Genomic DNA, 10,873 nt, shown 5'->3' with positions numbered 1-10,873 from the left:
TCCCACTAGTGAGCATTTCATTTGCACCGCCACTAGCCGTTGGGTCAGTCCCACTAGTGAGCATTTCTTTTGCACCGCCATTTCATGTTGGGGTCAGTCCCCTTCGGGTCAGTCCCGATTTAAATTTCATGTTGGGGTCAGTCCCCTTCGGGTCAGTCCCGATTTTAAATTCCTGTTGGGGTCAGTCCCCTTTTAAATTTCCTATTCGGGTCAGTCCCGTTTAAATTTTCTGTTCGGGTCAGTCCCGTTTTAAATTTTCTATTCGGGTCAGTCCCGTTTTAAATTTTCTGTTCGAGTCAATCCCGTTTTTTTCTATTCGGGTCAGTCCCGTTTTAAATTTTCTGTTCGAGTCAATCCCGTTTTAAAATTTTCTGTTCGGGTCAGTCCCGTTTTAAATTTTCTGTTCGGGTCAGTCCCGTTTTAAATTTTCTGTTCGGGTCAGTCCCGTTTAAATTTCTGTTTGGGTCTGTCCCGTTTTAAATTTCTCGTCTAGGTCAGTCCCATTTTTGAAAGTTTTGTTAAAGAGGTCAGTGCTCATTTCAAAAGCGTCAGTCGCTCGAGTAGTTTGTAGTCGAATAACACAGGTGAGTATTTGGTGTCTACGTCTTTGTCTCGAGTTTCTTCGAAACTCAGACAAAGAGGGGCAAACTGTAGACACCAAATTTTTAACCTTTCTTTTTCTTTTTCTTTTGTTTATTTAATTAGTTTTGTTTTAATTTTTTCTAAGAAAATTGTTTTACTATTATTAATTAATTCATTGGAAAAAAGAAGGAAAATCATCCATCAAACACAAAAAAATTTTTTAGAGTTTTATTTTATCTTTTATTCCTGGTTTCGCTCATTTTATTTGATTTTACTTAAAATGTTATTTTTGTTTATGTTATTTTCATTTTTATTAAGTAATTAATTTAAAAAAATAAGAAAAATTGTTCACAAAATTTCCTTTATTTTCTTTTCAGTTCAATCTTTTAGCATTTATTTATTTTTGTTTTATTTTTATTGAAATTTCATTATTTATTAAAAAAAAAGAAAAAAAGGGGAAAAGCCATGCAATGCAGCGGATTTACAGAGTCATGAAGGATACCATTTTCCATGAATATTTTTAGCTTTTCTCTCTTCCAAACATTCGGCCACCTCATCCCCTTGGATTCTTATCAAAGACCTTCCGGACACAATAGCCATCGGATGGCCAAGGGAGAAAGGTTGAGCTGAGGTTTGCTGGTGACCATTGAAATGAGGGTTTAGGGTCTTCCACTTGATATAAAAGGGCTGGAAAAAGAAACGCAGCCAAGGGGCAAGTATGTGACGGCGGGGGTGCTGAGGAAAAACCAGAGGAGACGCTGAGAGAAAAGGAACGGGCGAAGACAGGAGAAAACTGACGGGAAAAGAGAGAAAAAAAAAAGCTTCGAAAAACAGTCGAGTGAATGAAAAACTGAAAAGGGAAGGGAACAAGAACTGGGTAGTGAGGTTGAAAAGAGAGAGCTTTAAGCTGGTGTCATCTGTGGCTGCTTTCATCTGCTGGAATACACCTCCATCGTCTTCACGTTGTGCTGGACAGCACTCTCAAATCTGATTTCTTTTGCTGTCTAGGTATACAAAGCTTTGCCTACTCCCTCAAAAATCCATTTGATGTTGTTTTCTTTTCCTAAAATCTGTGCTTAGATTGAGGTTCTAGTATGGTGGCTAGTTGTGTGATTGATATGTTAGGGTATGAACTTATTGCAAGTTTTTATCCTTTGCTGCATTTTCTTTTCTGTCGCACATGGTAGTGTTGCTAATAGGTGATTTGTCGGGGATTATCTTAACAATGTTACGAAGTTATAACATTAGAGGGTTTGGGGTAGTAAATGGGGGGTTTCGTGGGACTGTTTTTGCATAAACATGCTCCAAATGAGTGAGAAAATGAAGAAAGTTTCCAACTTTGTGTGATTTGTATCTGAATCTTTTGTGTGAGAAAGTATTGTTGTTCATGTTCTGTTCTTTTGGACTGGTGGAAAGTATGGCTAGCCAGTCATTTTGCTGAACTTTTGGTTTTGAGTGAAGCCTGTGATTAGTGTGTTGTTTAGTTGGTTTATTCAGTTAAATGAAACAAGTTGCGAAAGAAAGTTTCCAGATTGGGATACTCCTGTGTTTTGACTCTTTTTGGGTGTTTGAATCCAAGGTTTTTATGTTAAAAGTTGAAAACAACGCTTGCTGATGCCATGGCTTGGATTCAGAGTATGTTGGTTGAAATTTAAGAGCACAACAGCTGCTGCAACGAGCATGAAGCTCTCAGCTTGTTGCAGCAGTGCGTACGGACAGCGTGTGTGCCTTTTGGTTTGCTGAAATGGCTGCTCAATGAATCTTTACGCTTAAGTTGCATGTTTAATCTGGTGTTGAAGGAAAGAAATGGAAGGTTTGGTGCTGAGTTTGTGTGTTTGGGTCTAAAAAAAAAAAGAAACACTTGAATCATGTTTGAATAATTGCTGGAAAAATAAACATCTAGGTTGCCGAACCATGTTTTGCATGTTTTTCCAGAATTTCGCATGATATCTTTCTAAGTTTATTGCTTGTTTGGATGGTGGTGAGTATGTAGTTTGCGCCTAGTTTAAAGCTGTGTGTTTGGGTTTGAAATCAGAATTTTGAAAGACAAGCTGTGCGTTTGGATTTGTTTCGGTTGCGGAAAGCATAAGAGCAAAGTATTGCAGAAGCTCTCTTTGCAATTGATTTACGTGATTTTGTGCTTAAACATGAGGACTTTTATGGTGAAAAATGAGATGAATGTTTAGTGATTTTGTTGTATTAGTTGTTTGAGATATTGAAATGTGGATTGCTTAAGATGATGAATTGAAAAGAAAACAGCTTTTGAGGAAAACTTGCACTTTTGTATGATCTCAATTTAAGTTTTTGTCTGGTTGAACGCTGAATGTTGCTGCTCATCTGGTGTTAGATTCAGGCTTTAATGTTTTGGTTAAAAGTTTCGATCAAAGTGGTGTTTAAGGTTGAAATCCGCATGCAAAGAAAGAAAAATGAAAGTAGCAGTTGTATTTTGTTTAGTTGCAGAAAGCTTTCAGCAGAAATGTTTTGTTGCAGTCAATGTTTCGTGGCTTTGCATGCATTTGCATGCAAAAAGAACTTTCAGAAATTGCCACTTCGGCCCCCCAAGCCTCCCCTTGTTTCGCTATGGCCCAAAATTAATTAATTGGACCCCTCAAATCTCTTTAATTTTTGCAATTAAGTCACTACTTGTTTTAATTCTTGCATGAGTTGTTCACCTTCCTTTAAATGCCTTGGATTGATTCAATTTCGTGTTCATTTCCATTTCATATGATTATTCATTAATTAAAGTGGTACCTTGACAATTTTATTGTTTTGGAGGGTAAATAAGTAATTTCGTTCCATTATGGTACCAACTCAAGGGAGGTACACTCTATCCCTTATTTTACTTTGTTTGACCCTATGTGTACTTATGTGGTTTGTGTGTTTAATTGCATGCCTTTTGAATGTTTTCATTTTATTCGCTTTAGTCGTCTTAATTTCGTATATTTATTTTAGTTCATTTCGATTATTTAAAAGGCATTTAAATGCCAAGTTGTAATAGTTAGGTTTACTTTATTTTATTTATTTTCATTTCCCCCATTAGATTGTAGTAGGCTTCCCCCGAATGTAATAGTTAGGGCTTTATTAGCCTTATTTGCCTTATGTGTGTTTTGCATGTCTATGTGCTATGTGTTACCGCTTTCTTAGGGTCTTGCATCTAGATACCATGCTTATGTGTTATGTGCTATATGTGATTTATGTGTTTATTTGTTTTATTATGCTTTACATGATTTATTTGATTGTAATAAATGTGTGACGTCACCACGCTAGTCCAACGCTAGTAGTGGTCCATTTCTCGAATCCACGTTAGTCCAACGCTAGTTGTGGTTTGTTGCTTCGATTTCCCACTTGTCCAATACTAGTGAGAATTCATAGACATGGGCTAGTCCAATGCTAGACCCTTAGGACTTCCCACACGTTAGATCATGATTGTGTGATAAAATCACTTCATCTCATGCATGTTTTCACTTTTTAGGGTCTTTTCCATGTTGCATGACAATTTTCTTATATATACATTTTTTTTATCCCATATTACTTCCTATTTATATCCCCTATTCCATATTTCCCCTTATATATGTATATTCTTCACCCCTTTGTATGGAAACATGACATTAGACTTGCATTTCATATAAGCATTAGAACTAGGGTAGTGCATTTGCTTGATTAGATTAGGGAATACCCCTTGAGTATGGGATATGGACGAGTTTGGCCCTCTGGCCTTAGCACGCCCGTATCCCCTCTATTGAAGGGAAAATTGAGTCACGAACATTAGTCCCCCGTACCCGACATGATGCACTCCTTTAGGACATGTATATTTGTATAATTATTTTTATTTTCCTTTTCCTTTTTAGAGTCTCATATTTTTGCATTATTCGTGACCTCTCCAAAGGGTCCGAATTGGGCATCACAATTAATGTGATTGGCGAGCAGATTGGCACCAATTGAGTTTTGAAGAGAAATTTCGACCCCCCGATACCCTCTTAGGTCTAGGATTTGCATTCATATAGTACATCCAAATGTGATAAATCTTTAGGTTAAAATAAGAAAATTTTTGGCTAAATCGCGCAACTAGCCTTGGCTAGGTTGAAAGGGTGCCTTGGATTCTTATCCTTGCCTTCCCTTTTTTCAAATGTGACTCCCGAATCTTTTTCTCTGATTTTCGTAGACTTGGAGTCGTTTAAAAAGGGTTTTCTATTTTTTCTTTAAAAAATTCATTTTTAGGTGACTTGGTACACATTAACTCAATACCAAGTGGCGACTCCGATTTTTATTTCAAAAACTCTTTTTAAACTATAATTTGGGCCCAAATCGTCGCATTATAAACCCCATTTAGGCCCATTTTCTTTAAATCAAAAATCCTTTTTCAAAATCAAAAATCAAACCAAAATTCACTTTTTTTTAAACCATTTATTTATTTTTCTTATAAAAAATGGTGCGCGACACCAGCCGTGACATTGAGGGAGAAAACAAGAGGAAGAAAGCTTCATTTTCATCTTGAGTTTAGCTCATTTGAGTGAAGAATCAAGAAATCTAAACCGATTAACTTCTAAATTGGGAGTTTAGGAAGCTTGGGGTGCTAAAGTTTGGGAAGGAAAGGTGAAGGATATCTCTTGCAAGCATCTTAGTGAGGTAGTATGGCTGCTCATCCTATTTCTTTCCCTTAATCATGTTTAAGTTGTGTAGCAACTTAGATTCTTGATTAATGATAGCTATTCTAATAGTTTTGATAATTGTGGTGGTGGATTTGTGAGTTAGGGTTTTGAATTGCTCAATTGTATATCTTGTTGTTTAGATGACATATGGTGTCTATAATCTTGTTTAGGAGGTTGAAGTAGTGGTTCAAGCTAGAAATGTGAAGTTTACACCTTGAATTTATTAAATTCCAGATTTGAGTTCTTAAACTGCCCTGTTCTGACCAGTTCCATTCAGCCATGATGAAAGCTGAATTAGGCTTAGTTTAAAACATGAAAGTTGTAGCAAATGATGTTTTATAGCTGGCTGTAAAATTTCAGCTCAATCTGAGTACTGTAACACATGAAATGACAAAAATACCCTTGATTGCCATAGGTAGAGTTTTGCAGACAGTTTTGACATTTCATCATTCTAGCTTCATTTTTCACCTTGATCCGTATTAAATCAGTAGTTGGCCAAAACACAAAGTTGTAGTCTTATGTTTTAACTTTTGAACGCATCTGAAAACGCCTCAATCGGACTTGTGTAGCCTGAGTTATTGTCATTTGAACCCAATGCTGTTATCCAGCCTGACAGTGAAATTCTGGTTCTGTAATCTGTAAAACGCCTCCATATGAGCATGTTTTCTGGATTACTTGTTATTACATGATTAATGTCCTTGTTTAATTATTTGGCTATGTGTATGAAACCTCATTGGGCTTTTAGCTCATTCCGTTAGTTTTGTTTTCCTTACAGGGGATGCGAGCGAGGGCGTGAGTCCTGTGCAGACTACCTTGGTCTAGTTTTATGAAAAAAAAAATTTATTATTCTCGTACTAGTGCTTGGAAAAGGTTGAATGTAGTACGAACTTAAAGCTTTTGTTCTAATTGGGATTGTATTTTTGTTTGATATGGATATGAATGTAAGTATATGTTTCAAGTTTGGGAATTGTTTTTCGCTTAGTCTCGAGGTTATATCTTATTTCACTTGATGAGAGCGATCGAGTTCTGGCGAGAGTTGGGCAGGCGGTCCGCCAAACCCTTTGATTTGCCTTAGGGGAAGGTGGGGCTGTCACAATATTACTATCATACGGCAATATGTTGTGAATCATTGGAACCCACATATAGAAGTTTTAACATGTGATGGTAATTTCTTTTATTTCATTTTCCTTCATTAGCCATCATGCTTTTATTTCTTTATAATGGTCCTTATTGTGACGACCCCACTTTTCCTTAGGCCGAACCCTGGGGTTTTGACGGGCCGCCTGCCTAACTGTCGTTAGGACTCACTACAAACCAAGTTTATAATTTAGAACTACTCAACCAACAAGATACTAATATAAAGAAGAAGTCGCTTCCTTCAAAAGTCGTTCAATTCTACACCATAATATTTCCAAAATTTACATCAAGCATCCCAAAATACAGCTGCCAAAAAGATCAGTTAAATCATTTACATCCATAATTAGTCCAAAATATAATCAAAGCCGGTGTCTTCAAACAAATCTCTCCACTTCAAAATCCTGTTAAGAAAATCAAATTTAAAGGGGTGAACTAATACTCAGTGAGGCCAAGAAAAGCAGGCAAGCAAACGAGTACAACTAGCATTAAGAATATGTAAATCAAGAAGGGCAACCATAATGTTTTACGTAAATTCACAAGAGAAAATAAAAGCACAATCTCAATAGGATACAGGAGCTCTTAGGAGCTAAATCCATAATTCAAGCTATACCAATACTTTTGAACCACGATTTCCAAATGTTGACACTCCGTCAGCCAAGCAAGTAACAAGTCCATAAAACCCCACTTTTCACCAATTTCCGTCCATCATTACACCCCCTGCCGGGCCCGAACGTCAAACAAGATGTGATATTACTCGAGCATATCCAAACAAGTCAAGTACACTAGCCTAAGGTTCACCAAACTCCTTAACCAAGCCCTTGCTAGCTTAAGTTGAATGGCTAACCATTGGGTTTTGGAGCCCCCAAGATCAAGTATAAGTTGATGAGATTGCTCTCAAATCGATGCCAAGTTAAGCACAAGCACACGTATAATTATCAAGTACGAGCAAGTGAATTATCAAATCAAGTAGGAGAGGATGAGTGAAATAAAGTACACATTCGCCTCGACAAGTTTAATTCACACAATCAACAAGTATCATCAAGAAGCAATCCAAGTAGAGTGAAATAAAACATGCACTTGATACTCACCAAAACCAAAAGCAAACGAGCAACAAGTCCTTTACTGTTTCGCGTCGGGATTCCTTTCGAAATCCCCTTGGACACTTGAAACAATATCAACCAACCATCACTAAATGCAAACCATCTTTAACCAAAACCCCCCCTTAAACCATCACTCACGTACACCCTAAGTTACTTAGCACTCAAGGAGGAAAATTCATTCACTTACTTATCTAAGGCAATACATCAAGAGAGGTCTAACTCCTTCGAAAATCACCATTCAAATCGAGAGGTTAAAGTCACATGAGACCTTGTATCCATCCATAAAATCAAATTTAAAACGGTCTAACAACTTCAAAGGAAAGTTGGAAATTCTTAAAAGAATGTTTTTGTTTTAAACCAGAAATTCAGCTTTGCGCGACATTACTTGAAAAATAATATCTTGAGTTCTGTAACTCCAAAAATCATAAAATTTATGCCTTTGAAAACTAGACTCAAAGGACTATATTTTTCCAGAAGACATTTTTATAAGAATCTGTCCACAAATTAGTCAAATTCCAATCTCAATTTGCTGCTTCTGCAAGTAGAAAAACAGAACAGGTGTGAGATTTCAATCAAATTTGAAAAATCATAGATATTCATAGGAATTGAGAAAAATTCTAACATTTCCACGGTAGAAAGTACTCTGAATCTAGTTTCAAACGCAACAAGCAGAACTCAATTTGGATTTTTCTACACCAAGATACGACAGATTTTCCAAGACTGCTCAAAGTCTCCTGCATGAAAATTTCCAGCAACGCATGACCCAACCTTTTCACTTAAGCTCATGTTTTTTTGTTCAAATCCCACTTGAAATCAAAGTTTAATGTCTACACAGTTTGTGGAGCAAGATTTTTCCCAAAATTTCTTGAAAAATAAGAGCTAACAACACTCAAAAATTTCGACCAACATGAAACTTTCAAAACAGAATTTTTCTACCACCATTTGCAACAAAATCCAACTAAGATTTAATCTTTCCAGGAATATACATACAAGCCACAATATCAAGTTTTAAAGTACTAAAATCTATCACAACATTCATCTCAAAAGTACAAGGATGAATCTCAAGTCCTTTACCTAGCTTGCCATGGACGCACAAGAAATTTTTCCTCAAGTCTTCTACCTAAAACAAGGTTTCAAAGAAACTCATCAAAGATTCAATCTTTCAAGCCACAAGTCTACTAGAATCTAGTCCACAATTGTTTGAAAACAAAAGAATGAAATAGATTAGTCACTCACCTCTTCAAAATTTCAAACCCTAGCAAGATTAACTCAGGATGATGGCAAGATCAACCCTTAGGAGTCTCTTTCCCTCAAGATTTTCCAAAGGTGCAAGTAGATTGGTGGAAGGAAAGTTTGGATCTTCAAAATATTCAAGAAGGATGAAATTTCTCTCCATCACTTCCTCTCTCAAGTTTCGGCCAGCCAAGAGAAAAAAATGAAGGTCTTTTGATTGTTTTTGGAGGTAATATACAAGCCACAAGAAACGTTTGCAAGGTCAACTTTGAACAGTATCCAATAGTGTCTCCCACTTAAACTTTCTTACTATCCACCCTTGGCTCCTCTAACCTTCTTTTAACTTTCAAAATCTTTATTAACTTTACTAATGTCTCAATTTATAGTCTCCTAGGATTTCGGCCAAATTCACCAATAAGTCGTGCCGGTGCGACCTTTTTGAAAAAATTTTGATGCGTAAGTGATAAAGATATGATTTAAGTAAAGTTTATACTAAAGTAATAAAATTAAATGACATGCCAATGCAAATAATTTAAAATAGGTGAAATTAAGAATAAAAGTGCGAGCCCTCACATCCGCTTCCCCTTAAAAGGAATTTCGTCTACGAAATTGATACCTTGATTCGAAAATGGGTTTGGATATTTCTTTCGAATCTCTTCTTCTACCTCCCAAGTTACTTCCTCTATTCCGCGATTCTTCTATAAGACTTTTACCAAAGGGATTTGTTTATTTCTCAATTCTTTCACTTTTCGGTCCAAAAGCTTCACTGGTTTCTCTTCATAGGTTAATGCCTTATCAATCTCAATATTCTCCGATTGAAGTACATGGGATGGATTTGGATGGTATTTCTTGAGCATAGATACATGAAAAACATTATGGATTCGAGACAAACTTGGTGGTAGCTAATCCATAGGCCATATTCCCCACACTTGGAGAATTTTATAGGGTCCTACAAATCTTGATTGCAACTTCTTTTCTCTGCCTACCATCAAACTTGCTTTTAAGGGAGTGATCTTAAGGAAAACTTGGTCTCCAACTGTAAACTCCAAATCCTTCTTTCGATTATCTGCGTAACTCTTTTGGTGGCTCTGAGCTATTTGAATTTTTTGGCGTATCAACTTTATCTTTTCGTACACCTCTTCAATCCATGGTACTGTAGTTGGGTCTAAAATCTTTCTTTCTCCTACTTCATCCCAACAAATTGGAGATCGATACTTTCGATCATAAAAAGGCCTCATAATGAGCCATTTGAATAGATGAATGAATGCTATAATTATAAGCAAACTCTACCAATGTTAAGTACTGACTCCAACTTTCTCCAAAATCCAAAATACACGATCTTAGCATGTTCTCAAGAGTTTGAATCGTTCTCTCTGACTGTCCATCTGTCTGTGGGTGGTAGGTAATACTAAAGTTCAGTTTAGTTCCTAGCATCTCTTGCATATTTTACCAGAATCGAAAAATAAATCGAGAGTCTCGATCGGACACTATACTTATTGATATCCCATGTAACGTTATAATTTCATCTAAATACAACTTCACTAGCTTCTCCAATGAGTACTTTATATTAATTGGCAGAAAATGAGCAGACTTGGTCAATCTATCCACTATCACCCAAATGGTGTCATGACCTCTTTGTATTCTTGGTAATTCAGATACAAAATTCATGGTGATATTTTTTCATTTTCACTCAGGTATCTCCAAAGGTTGCAATAGGTCAGAGGGTTTCTGATGTTCGGGTTTAACCTACTGGCAAATCAAACAAGTCTGAACAAATTGGGCAATTTTCTTCTTCATATTCTCCCACCGTGTACTTGGAACGGTGAGTTTCTTCTAAAATTTTTCTTTTTAGTCCTTCATCATTTGGTACTACTATACGATTTCGGAACCTTAGTACTCCATTAGATCCCAAATTAAAATCCGACGTTTCCCCCTTTTGAATTTTCTCTAACCACTTTCATACTTCAAGATTCTTCTCCTGTGCCTCCTTAATATGATTTAATAAGGTAGATCTCACAACAATGTTCTCAAAGATTACCTTTCTTTGCTTAAGGCAAGGGTTCCAAACACTAATTTCTTCTAACATGTGCAATTCTTTTATCATCAATCCAGTCACCTGCACTTTACGACTTAAGGTATCAGCTACCACATTCGCTTTTCCTGGGTGGAAAT

Source organism: Coffea eugenioides, chromosome 2, assembly GCF_003713205.1.
Source record: "Coffea eugenioides isolate CCC68of chromosome 2, Ceug_1.0, whole genome shotgun sequence".
Lineage (NCBI taxonomy): Eukaryota > Viridiplantae > Streptophyta > Magnoliopsida > Gentianales > Rubiaceae > Coffea > Coffea eugenioides.
The sequence above is the reverse complement of the archived record's forward strand: the minus strand, read 5'-3'. Positions refer to the sequence as shown.